Raw genomic sequence first — 11,708 nt, forward strand, 5'->3', positions numbered from 1 at the left:
ACCTATCTCCCTTTGTCAACCAGTAAAAATTTTAAAATTTGATCCTTCTTCGACAACAAATTTTGCAAGCTTTGATGCAATATATTCAAATAGTGCATGCATCAATGTTTGTTGAAAAAAAAATTTTAAAATAATTATTTTAAAAGACAATGAAAGTTTTAATAAAAAAATATTTTTTTAGTCTTTAAATTTTATTTCTATGAAATTTGTTAGTTTTTTGTTAATATTTTTTTTTATATTAACGGAATAAATTTATATAGTACATTAAATTGTTGATTTATTTGTTAGAAATCAACTAAAACAAATTCTTTTTTGTTGGAGTCTCATTATCTTTTAAAAGTAATTGTTAGTTTTTTTACTTTTTTAGTTATTTTTTTAAATAAATTAGCTAAATTTATTGTCTAAATCTAAAAAATATTATAATTTTTAAATTATTTTTATTTATAAAAATTAAATAAAAAATATATTAGTAATTAGTGTATCATATAAGCATGTTCTAAAAAAAGATTAATAACAAAAAAAGACTAATCAGTATCATAAAATTAATTATTAAAAATTGAAATAAATATTTTTTTTTAAAAAAAATTCGTATTCCTCCCTAAAATTTATTAAGAACCAAAATGAGTATTTCATCCAAATTGATTTAAATTTTTTGTGTTTTTTTTGTGTTTTTTTTGTTTTTTTTTTAAATTTTTTTTGTTTTTTGTTTTTTGTTTTTTGAATAAAGGCTATATTGATGTAGTAAGAGATAGGGTAGCAGTCGTGAGTGTGAATGTAGTGCGGTGGGGTGAGAGCTTATTAGTGTTAAAACTTAAAAGGGTAGAGGAGAGAAAGAAGAGGTTGTGACAATAATGAAGCCAAAAAAAATTAGAAGAGTAAAATTGAAAAGAAAAATATTGACTATTAAAAAAAATTAACAATAAAAATAAAATTGAAATATGTTAAAAATATTAAAAATAAAATTAAAATAAATTAAATATTAAAGATATTTTTAAATCTTTTAAAAAATATTAAAAACAAAAGTTATACTGTATTCTTAAAAATATTATAGATAACTTCATCTTAGATCTAAGTTCCAACCCATAATAAAAAATTTAAGCCCTCTATCCATTAGTCTAAAAAAAAAAAAAAACTATATGCATAACAGATAAGCATATATTTCTTTACAATAACAATATTTTTAAGGCATACATTGAACAAAAATAAATGAATTTTTTCTTCATAGGTACTTTAGATCTCCGTTTTCCAAAAGGAAATTAACACCTTAGTTAATTTTCCCGTATTCGTTTTATATCACATAATCTTGTTGGAACAAAAATGGTATAAGGAGTACATAATGAAGGGCTGTTCCCTATTATTTGGAATCAAAGCTAATGAATTGGTGTCAGAGCATTTTGGATGGGTTTGGTGGCATTGCCTTAATTTTGCGTCACCTCACCTCATAGTCCCCACTAACATGCATGAGCACCACCACCACCACCATAAAATTCAACTCCTTTATTCCTCGTCATCTCCATATCTGAAATCTGGAATATACTCTCTGCTATATCTGTAGGGCACTCACTCACTACCAATCTCTAATGCCTACACCTTATATCTTTATTTTTTGCTTTTATATCCCTATTTTCTTTATTTGTCCCTATTTTCAAACACATCCTTAAGAATTCCTCCAATAATAAAACAAAATTCGATTTTTCCAAAGCGATATGGGCTAGCATTCCCAATTTGTTTTCCAATATATATATATATATATATATATATATATAATAAACACTCAATTTGATCTTTAAAAATTTTTTGAGTATCTAAAATTTTTATTATTTAAAATTATTCTCATGAAACATATTAATCCTCGAGTTATTTTTAATTAATTTTTCAATATGCATATTGAATATAGAAATTCTTAACAAATTTTATTATTAGACAATTAAGTTATCAAAAAATACACTTTAAATCAAATTAGTCTCCTTTTAAAATTACATAAAAATCATCAGAAATACTTTGTAAGAATTTTTTGAGAATAAAAATTTGATGACAATTAAAATGACTAATCTAAAATTTTTTAAAGATTAATTTGAGAAAAAATATTTTAAATTTCATCTTAGAAAACATATATGTAAAATTATATATAAATATACATAAATATATAATAACTAATTTGATAATTAATTTTAGGATAAAACACACAATTAAACCAAACCCAACATAATATTACACAATTCACCCAAATGAAAAAACGTTATATGGATCTCCCCATTTACCTCTGATCTTTATGTAAATCGAATGAATCAAATTAGATTTAACTCTCTATGTAAATCAAAACACTCTGGTTCGATTTATGCATACATGCATGTTGTCCTAGTAAATCTAATCACCCTATTTCGATTTATGCATGCATGCATGCTACCCTAGTAAATTTAATCATCGTATTTCGATTTATGCAAGACGTGAGCCCATAGTAATTCGACACAAACTGTTTCGATTTACCCACAGTGGGATGCCTATAGTAATTCAACTATGGCTATTTCGAATTACACACGGTTTTCTGCCCATGGTAATTCGAATTGGACTCATTCGAATCAATAATCTAAAATCCTGCCCACTGAATTCCAGAAAAACCTCAGCCCAAACACTCCAACATTTGAAAAATCACCTAATAAGGGATAACTTGGACCCTTTTTATTATTTGAATGGAGTTGCCCATATTGCTGGTGTCATCAATGAAGAGGTTAGTGCATACATTTTTTTTTCAAAAATAGTATTAAAAGATTTACTTTCATGTTTTTTTGTCTCTTTTAATGATGGTCATTATTACAATTGTTAAAGTAGATAAAGTGGTTAGATTAGTGGCTTAATAATCTCTAAAGGTTTGGCCGAATAAGTTCTAATTTGGATAGTGATTACAAATAAGTAGAAGAATATGAGTAGTGAAGACAACGTGTAGTAAAACTTAATTAGAGTATGACTAATCAAAGGAATCGATGTTGTGATTTGGGTTGTTAGTAAAAATATTTTATTAGTATTAAATTATTTTTATTAGGCTCAGTTTGATGAATATGTAATTTTATTGTGTTTATACCAGAATATTATTTGGTTGTATTTATGGCATTATTTGGATTAAGAGATGCATTAGTAGGTATTGTTATATAAATATGTTTTGATGTGGTTGTAAGAGACAATTTATTATATTGTTTATGCAGTTTCACCGATGTATCGATAGCATGAGATGATGGCAGGGTATGCGCCATATGTCGAATGCAGAATGCACGGTATGCAGCGGATGGTAGCCAACTTCCGTCGGGAGCCTCAAGTGTGGCCTTGATACCGTTGTGCCAATTTGATATCACTAGAATACCCGGCTGTGGAGTGACGTGCTGGCGGAGGTGGGATAGAAAAAATGATCACGACTCAGCATTCTCACCCTCCACAAGTATAAATGCAATAGGCAGGATGTTAAAGTTCCCGTCATGAACAATCACAACGAGTAATGTATCCCCGTATTTGTCATACAGGTGAGTCCCATCAATACTCACCAACAGCTTGCAAAGTCGGAAAGCCTCAATACATGGTGGGAATGTCCAAAAAAGCCAGTGAAAATAGGCATGCGACTGATCCATTTGCCCACCAACTCGCACGGGACTCGTCCTCAACACTGCAACACTACCTGGCATCGTCATCTAGAAACCTAGTACCCATCGTGATAACTCATTGTAAGACTCATCCCAATCTCTTTAAATCTGTGCCACGACTTTCTACTTAGCCAACCAAACCCTCCTGTAAGTCGGTCTGAAACCGAAATGTGTCTCTGTCGTATTCAACAGTACCTTGATACACACGGCAGCATCAGCTCTAACCGTAGGCAATATGAATTCCGAGATCACATGATAATTAAGACTCCTATGATCACTCGATATCGACGTGACCAGACAAGTATGAGGTCTATTGTACCGTTTTACCGCCCAAATACCTCGACACTGACAGAGACTGATCCGAATCAACCATGCGCACCCGTTGCCAAATTTCTTACACTTTCCATAGCACTTGCGATAATCAGACAACACCACTTTGTACTAAACTATGCATCGGATGCTATAGGTCTTCACATTTAACATGACCTCCACTTTATCCTGAAACTGTTGACTAACTTGAAACTGCACTAATCCTCCAGTATCCTGTGTATCTCTGGCACTAAATCCAACAGGTTCGCTAAGAACCCCTTACTGTCTCATGGCATTCAAGTCCAAATTTGAAAAGTGTGGGAGGTACTGTTGAGTCCCTGAACTAGATGCTCCACCACCCCCCACTGAATTACTGCCTGCTATGTCATCACCACTATCATCGGCAATAATGTCCGGCTCGGCATCATCATCATCAACATCATTTCGCAATACATCCTCTATACCATCTGGTATTCCACCGTGTAGTGAAACTGGCATCATATCAGTGATACCTACTTCTCTGATTAGCTACGAAGGACAGTGAGGCTACCAACATTGCCTCAGGTACAATCACAGGCATGGATGAAGAGGCACTAATAAGCCTCGAACTAGAATAGGTTTCCGTTGCTGGAGCTTAGAGATTCTGGTGGGAACCACCTGAATTGGAGACCACATCTACAAGCTTGACCAACAACTCAAGGGTCTTGACCTCGGAAAACTGCCGATGACAATGGAATAGAACTTCCAAACCTTCGTCACTCCCTATGACGAATGAATTGTACTTCACGTCGTCCTGCAAAACTGAAATCAAAATTCTATAGAATAACTTCTCAACCTGTTTCACGCTTTACAACCCCAGTTTTTGGATTATAGAGTTCAGTAACTCAGTGAAGCCGTTAAAGGTCTCAAAAAAACACTAAGGAATCCTTATCAGTAAACTTAATTCCAGAACGCATTTTTTTCTTAATCGATCCTTTATAGTATACCAATACTAGAAAACTATCCTCACTGGCCATTGTGTTTCACTCTCATACAGAATTTACTTTCATATCATATTTATATAGGTTGGCCTCATAGTAAATCTAAGCAGTGCCATTCAAATTATATAAGGACAATACCAGTGTGTAAATCGAAATGGTTTGTATCGAATTACTATGGGCTCACATCTTGCATAAATTAAAATAGGGTGATTAAATTTATTAGGGCAGCATGCATGTATGCATAAATCGAAACAGGGTAATTAGATTTATTAGGACAGTATGCATACATGCATAAATCGAACTAGAATGTTTCGATTTATATAGAGAATTAAATCTAGTCTGCCTCATTCGATTTATATAAAAAGATGATTGAAAAAATCCATATAACATTTTTTTATTTAGATAAATTATGTAATATTGAGTTGATTTTGGTTTAATTGTGTGTTTTATTCTTAATTTTATGTCTATCTATATTTTTATGTACAGATCAATGTTCCAACATGCCAATACCAACCTAATCAATTTTCTGTCATCAAACAATTTTCATGATTTCCTTTCCCTTTTAATCGAAGTTCATTTAGTTTGTTCTTTTTAGTGGTGTATAGCTTTGTTACATTTTTAATCTTAACTACAAACTCGAGCACATGATATAAGGCTTATAATGAAAATTGTGTTTCTTTTTTTATCATTGGGACATTTGTGAGTGCCCTTATGTGTGAAAGCAAGCAACTCAACCAATCACCAATGGACAACAAAATTTGTAAGGTCCTTGCGTAGCACGTGAAAGAAAACCCCTAACACTGTGCAGGTGGTAGTAGGAGAAGCAAAGAGCCAAAGACTAAAGAGGTACCATTTTCCATTTTCCATTTTGCTACTTTCCTCTTTTCCTCTCTGACAAAACTACACGCTCGTGAATCGTGATCTTCACATCACTTTACTATTTCAACCTGCATTTATTTCTGTCACCACTCACCACAGATTTAAATATTCTCACAATCTAGTTTCTTGGCAGAATATACAAGTAGTTTGCAATTCTTTTTTTCTTTTTCTTTTTAATAAAAAAAGGAAAGAAAAGAAAAGAATAGAACTCAGGTCATACCGCCATAGTTTTTTCCAGCCTCTTAAAAGATTGTTGAACAAAATCTCAATCATTCAAGCGTGTAATGTCAATAACTGGCGTGAGCTGTTTGTTATAAGTATTTTTACAATAAAATTCTAAATAATAAATAATTAAATTTACTAAAAAAATATACAAAAAAAAAGTAATATAGTAATTATAGCTTCTTTATAATTTTTACGCTTAGAAATTCAAACTCTAGATATTACGAACAAGTCACTATTAATGAATTACACCAATTTAAGATAATAAGAAATCCTTGATAAAGGATATGCACCATTTTATGGTTACTTTCAATTATTTAATAATAATTTAAATACCTAATTTGTTTTTTCTTTTATTTACTTGTACTATAAATTTTGGAACCACCACGTAATGCTCTTTTGTAGTATTTTAAAGAAGTAAAAAGTATAATTCTAACAAAGTTTTTAATTAATAATAAAAATATTGGCTCTAATTTTTTTTATTGGCTCTAATTTGTATTGTTTGACTAATTTTTTCTTTATCTTTGTGCTTTTTATCTATTTCTTCTTAGTTGTATTTCATTTTTATTCTCTTTTAGGATGCGTTGTACGGGTAAGGAGAAAGCCAATTCTTTGGCTCCTCCTCCTGCACGTCCGAACACTCAGCCGGACACTTTTATTATTGAGGAAGCCCAAGAGCAATATAAAAAGTTGGAAAAAAACCTTCCATTATAAGCGGAAGCTCAGCGTACTGAAAAAACATGCGGAAACAATACATAACAGACTCGATTTCTACCAGTGGAAACTCGTAGAATTCGACCCGGTGGAGATCAATGAACACCAGGTCAAAGAATTCTATGAAAATCTACTACAGAGAGAGGCCACCACTGTTTTCTTGAGGGGGGTCACACTAGACACCTCCTACCATGCTTTAGAGGCTCTCTTATAGATTTCGCATATTCCTCCGGGCCGCGATGCTTACCCAAAGATAGTGGCAGATTTGACTTCGGGCAAGTTATCCTTAGACACAGTTATGAAGAGGATTGGCCTACTTGAGACCCATTGGGCATATAGTCGAGGGGAGAATGCAGTTCCGCAAAGCATAGCATGTGCTCACCTCCATCCTGAGGCGAGGATCTGGCAGCAGATCATCGCTGATTATATCTTGCTGAGCACACATGCTACACACATTTGGGTCCGTGTGGCAGTACTACTTCTGGCCATTCTGGAGGGGAAGAGGACATATGTTCTGCCCCTCATCAGAGAGTCGATGTGGAAGGTGAACCAACAGCAGAAGTCCAACATTCCCTTCCCGTCGATGATCACCAGACTGGCCACTTTATCTGGGGTAGAGAGGTGACTGGGAGACCGAACGTCTATCTATATCAGCACCCAACCATTTCTTTCATACGGAGGGTATAATGGACTGCCATAGGAGAAGAGGAAGACTACAAAGCCACCATCATCATCAGCACCTTCTGCACCTTCAGTTCCCGCACCTACACCTCGGACCCCTATGAGTTGGTCCAGGACATTCTTCAGGCCGTCTACCGCACTGAGCACCGGTTTCAGTGGTTGGCAGCTAAGCTAGAGGGTAGAGACCCTGGTCCACCTCCAGTAGCTACACCAGAGCCCAAGCCAGAGCCTGAGACTAAGCCTACAGCAGAGGGGCAGACAGAGGAGCAGACAGTCGAGGCAGGAGCTGAGAGATCTGAGGAGGCAGCCGAGCAGACTGTTGAGGCAGCTGACCAGGTCGTTCAGGAGCCGACAGCTGAGACCACTACAGAGCCGACCCAGGACATCATCATCTACCAACCACTACAGCATCCACCACCGCCAGACGGTGGAGCTTCTCAGAGTTAGCCCCCTAGTCTAATTTTTGGCATGAAGGACCGTGCATCATTTAAGTGTGGGGAAGGCTCTACTAATTTTTTGGTGTAAATATTCTCTCCCGAGCACTCTTTATTTAGTTTATTTTTAACTTTACTATGATCTTGTGGATATTTTTAGTACTTTGTCTTATGCTATATACTATTATTTTGATTATTTGTATATATATATATATTAGTTCGCTTCTAGTTCATCCTTAGTATTTTCATTATGGTTTATATAGATGTTTTGAGCTTTGTTTTACTTGGTATATAGTATAGATTTTGGTTGTGATTGGATAATGTGAATAGCATAGTGCCTATTTTAATTTTATCCTAAATGTTCATGTTAGTTTTTGCGATGTTGAAACTTAGGAAAGAACTAGGAATTTTGAAAACTTTGCATCCTTCAAAACATACATACATACATATAGGAAATAATTTTGGTGAAAAACAGCAAAGATTTCCAAGAATTTTGTTTTTAGGGCGTTCTATTGAATTGATTTGGAAAATTGTTTTTAAACTTGCTTGAATGATTTTTATGGAACATAGAAGAGGAAAGAACAAGATATCTTGTGAGATTTGAGCTTATAATGAGTGGTTACACATTTTAACCACTAATTTTATTCATTGTGTGCTATGCTCCTTCTATGATTATAATTTAGGTTTTGCTTGATTCTTTAGTTCAAACAAAAATTTGCCTATACCCTCATCCTAACATCTCGACGACTCCGCTGGTACTTCCAGGCTCACACCATTAAGGTTCGAACTAACCAACCCATAAAAGGAATATTGCAGAAAACAGATCTGGCAGGCAAAATTCTACAATGGGCAGTCGAGTTGTCAGAGTTTGACCTCCAATATGAAGCTCGGACGGCCATCAAATCACAGTATTTGGCCGACTTTATCGCAGAATTCACAGATGCCCTAGAAACCCCCACAGAATGGAATCTTTACGTGGACGGTTCTTCAAATAAAACTGGAAGTGGCGCATGCGTGATATTAGAAAGCGACCAAGGAACCCAAGTTGAGCTCTCCCTCAAGTTTGGGTTCCCGGCCTCAAACAACCAGGCAGAATATGAAGCATTACTAGCCGGTTTGAAGCTGGCTAAAGAGGTTTGGAGCTCAAAAACTCAACATTTACAGCGATTCACAAGTGGTCACATCACAAATAACAGGGAGCTACCAAGCCAAAGATCCCACCATGAAAAAATATTTGGATAAAACCAAGGAACAACTCGGACAAATCGGGGAGTATAAAATCTGCCACATACCCCGCGAACAAAACGCCCGAGCTGATGCACTCTCAAAACTAGCCAGCACCAAACCAGGGGGCAACAATAGGAGCCTCATCCAGGAAATGTTACAAAGCCCGTCAATCTCGGAAGAAAAAAAGTCTTGACTATAACAAGTCAGGACCAAGGATGAATGACCCCCATAATCAACTACCTCAAAACAGGAACGCTCCCCACAGAGGAAAAGGAGGCAAAGAGGTTAAAAAGGGAGGCACAGTACTACACCATCATAAATAACATCCTATACAAAAGAGGAATCTCAACACCTTTACTAAAATGCGTGCCGACCTCCAACATAAGGGAAGTGCTAGAATAAATACACGGCGGTATTTGTGGCAATCATCTCGGAGCATGAGCTCTCGCAAAAAAAGTACTCCGGGCGGGATTTTATTGGCCAACTCTACAGAAAGAAGCTACAGAATTTGTAAAGACATGTCCACCATGTCAGAAACATGCCAACTTTCATATCGCCCCGCTAAAAGAGCTCATTAGCGTGACCTCGCCTTGGCCGTTTGCAAAATGGGGACTCGATCTTCTCGGCCTCTTCCCACAGGGATCAGGACAAGTTAAATTCCTCATAGTAGGGGTAGATTACTTTACAAAGTGGATCGAGGCAGAGCCCCTAGCCAATGCCACCGCTCAGAGAAGCCGGAAATTCTTATATAGAAACATTGTCACAAGGTTCGGGGTTCCATAATCTATAACCACAGACAATGGCACCCAATTCACAGACACGAGCTTCAGAAAATTAGTAGCTGACTTGAATATAAAGCACCAGTACACCTCTGTCGAACATCCACAAGCCAATGGACAGGCCGAAGCCGCCAACAAAGTCATATTGGCAGGGTTAAAATGAAGACTGCAAGATGCAAAGGGAGCTTGGGCAGAGGAGCTTCCACAGGTTCTATGGGCATATCGAACGACGCCACATTCCACCACAAAGGAATCCCCTTTTCGATTAGCATACGGAATGGAGGCAATAATTCCAGTAGAATTTGAAGAAGGATCGCATAGAGTAGTCCATTATAATGAGGGAGCAAACTTCCAACTTCAGAGGGAAGAACTCGACCTACTACCTGAAATCCAGGAAAGAGCTTGGATTAGAGAATAAGCTCTAAAACATTGAATGGCTTCCAGATATAATCAAAGGGTAGTGCCAAGAAGTTTCGCTGAGAACGATCTCATTTTAATCCGAAACGACATTGGAACAACTCGGCCCGGAGAAGGAAAGCTGGCAGCAAACTGGAAGGGACCCTACCGAGTCATAGAAGTGCTTGGGAAGGGCTACTACCGACTGTCCGAACTCGAGGGACGAGAGCTTCCCAGATCATGGCACGCCTGCAACCTAAGAAGGTACTACAGCTAGAAAAGGCAACGGATCTCATTAGTGGATGTGCACTTTTTCCTGAAAAGGTTTTTTAATAAGGCACCATGTTGAGACCCAGGTTATGCCCGACTTAAAGGGATAAGAAAATTCCCACATATATATATATATTTGCATTTTTTCTTTGAATAAAGTTTATTTAGATATTCTACAAAGAATCCAAGACGCATTAATCTGAAGTATTCACCGTCCGGTTATAAAGCGACAGGTGGGCAGAAAGTGAAAAACAATTTCACTGCACGACCACGATAAAGATAAATCGTCCGATAAAGGTGAAAACGCGATTCACCCAAAGGACGATCTAAAGATGCCAACCACTTTCTACAAATCAGCAAAGGTGAACACAGAATAATGTAAAAAGTTTTCGAAAGCAATCCAAAAAAGAACCTGACGAGGTCTTACGGATAGCTAAAATAATAACTTAAAGGCTGGCCGACGCTCACAAGTCGGACCAAGTCAACCTAAGTTATAAGTAAACCCTGGAAAGAGGTCTGGCCAACCCTATTAAAGAAGATTACTTTAACTTAGAAGGGCCTGACATAATAAAGTCAGCCCAAAACAAAAAGTTATACAAGTAGTCCCTGAAAGAGATCTGACAAAGATCCAAGAAAGAGGACTACAAAAAATAACTTAAAGGAGACCGACATAACCAAGTCGGACTCCTACCACTAAAACGTTATACAAGTAGTCCCTGAAAGAGATCTGACAAAGATCCAAGAAAGAGGACTACAAAAAAATAACTTAAAGGAGACCGACATAACCAAGTCGGACTCCTACCACTCAAACGTTATACAAGTAGTCCTTGAAAGAGATCTGACAAAGATCCAAGAAAGAGGACTACAAAAAAATAACTTAAAGGAGACTGACATAACCAAGTCGGACTCCTACCACTAAAAAGTTATACAAGTAGTCCCTGAAAGAGATCTGACAAAGATCCAAGAAAGAGGACTACAAAAAATAACTTAAAGGAGACCGACATAGCCAAGTCAGACTCCTACCGCTAAAAAGTTATCAAAGTAATCCCTGAAAGAGACCTGACAAAGGTCCAAAAAAGAGGATTACAGAAATAACCTAGAAAGAGATCGACCTAACGAAATCGATCTCCTACAATTAAGTTATAAAAGTAATCCCCGAAAGAGACCTGACAAAGGTCCAAGAAAGAG

The sequence above is a fragment of the Arachis hypogaea genome, chromosome 10 (assembly GCF_003086295.3).
Source record: "Arachis hypogaea cultivar Tifrunner chromosome 10, arahy.Tifrunner.gnm2.J5K5, whole genome shotgun sequence".
Classification (NCBI taxonomy): Eukaryota; Viridiplantae; Streptophyta; class Magnoliopsida; order Fabales; family Fabaceae; genus Arachis; species Arachis hypogaea.